The 1,854-nt window shown below is 48.7% G+C and overlaps 1 pseudogene; it reads right to left on the bottom strand.

Moving 5' to 3' along the window:
• Positions 1 to 899: 899 nt before the first annotated feature.
• LOC143999786 (U2 spliceosomal RNA) lies at positions 900 to 1,033 on the bottom strand (annotated as a pseudogene).
• Positions 1,034 to 1,854: the final 821 nt, after the last annotated feature.

Genomic DNA, 1,854 nt, shown 5'->3' with positions numbered 1-1,854 from the left:
GGTCCTAGCCAAAAGGCTCGGCCCTAGAGGCAGGTGTGAAAAAAGTGTGTGTGGTGAAGTGACCATGGTGCCATAAATCAAAGTGACCCTCACACACAGTGATTGTACGGCACCCCTGAACTGCCACTCCAGGGGCACATTCACCACAAGCTTTTCTCCCAACCCTGACCAACAGCCCGGTCAGCGAAGCCCCGCCCCCACCCCAACCAGGAAGGCCTGGAGTTCTGAGAGCTTAGGGAGAGCCCCTGACCCCAAGACTCAACCATCGCTCCCGTCACTCCTACCTAATTACATTCAGGAAATACTAACCGCCACTCCAGAGACACATACCCCAAGGACTTCTTTCAACCCCAGGCCACAGCCAGACCATTGTAGCCCCTGTCCCAACCAGGAAAGCATGGAGATCTGAGAGTTTAGGGAGAGCCCCAGGAGGGAAAGGGTCCACCACCGCTCCCATCATTCCCGTCCAATTACATTCAGGAAATACTAACTGACCCCCCCCCCCCCCCCCGGTGGTTCTTTCCTGAAAAACTGATGAGAACAGGGACCACACCAATCTAGGCCAGGGACCCGACCTTTGGGCCAGACCCAGTGTTTCTCCATCGTCATCAGGAGGTAACCCTTCCGGCTTTCTCTGAAGCCCCATACACATTATCAGTTTTTCTGCTGAGTTTTTCCTTCAGATTTACCAAAACCATATAATATGAGGTCAAACCTTAGGGGTTTCAATGTGTATGCAATCAGGCAGGCCCTTCTACTACATGGTTTTGGTAAACCTGAAGGAAAAACTCATTGTGTATGGGGCTTAAAGGAGACCTAATAACGGCCCTCAGTAATCCTTTGAGCAGTCCGGTTTTGGCACTCCCTGATACTAACCATCCAGGTTACCATTACACCAGGTGGATTTGCATAGCCACCGCCACCCCTAACCCACCACCGCCGTGGATCAGGGACAGTAGCACAGCGCCACCACTTGGTAACCGATCAGAACAGATACTACACTTGATCTTAGCCAAAAGGCCCAAGAAGTGATGCCGTTCCAAACAGGTTTTCTACAATTGCAAGACTGGGGCTGATCATGTGATTAAAGCAGACCGACCCACCCACTCAGCACTCCCGCTGCCTTTACCATGAGGAAGTTAGTGGGAAAGACAGATCTCTCTATCTCTAGAGCAGAAGCAGGTCAGAAATAGCAAAAGTGAAGTGCCCCTTTAAATCCCTATTAATCCATGAACGTTGGTTTATATGGCCTACTAGACTTGATGACATTTTTGTTCAAATAATAGGATGGCTGGAAAAATTTTTTAGCTGTAAAGATCTCCAGCAGTTGCAGGAAAATATCATGGGATGTAATTATACGCAGGAGGCGGGTGAAGATTAACAGTGCAGAGAGAGAAAAATGAACTGATGAATGATTTCCACTTCCTGGTGTTTGCAGCAACATGACCAGAATCCTGGTGACAGGTTCCAAAATAGGAAGAGAGCTGCGGAAAGTCAAGATTTAACTTGTTTAAAGGAACCGGGCCAAGTGCTATCTTATCCTTCGAAAATATTTCTTACTTTGTTATACAACATCGAATTTCCAGAGAATCAAAAGACGTTTTCAAGGATTTCATCAAAACTTGGGCTGTTCTTCCCTCGTCTCCTCATCAAAATGCTCCTGCAATGGTTAAATCAAACCTTTCCATTTTCATTACATTGCTTATTTCATTCCCAGTAATGCCATCACCTGGTCTCTGTGCTTCTCTATGCAATGCAGACAGATCATGGTTGGTGGGAGGGGCTGGCAGGGTGATGTACATAGCTCGATGGGAGGGGCCGGCAGGGGGCTTGGTGGGAGGGGCCGGCAGGGGG

Source organism: Lithobates pipiens, unplaced genomic scaffold, assembly GCF_037356315.1.
Source record: "Lithobates pipiens isolate NorthernLeopardFrog02 unplaced genomic scaffold, aLitPip1_a1.2 Scaffold_19, whole genome shotgun sequence".
Lineage (NCBI taxonomy): Eukaryota > Metazoa > Chordata > Amphibia > Anura > Ranidae > Lithobates > Lithobates pipiens.
Note: the sequence above shows the minus strand (reverse complement) of the source record. Positions and strands in the feature narration are given on the sequence as shown.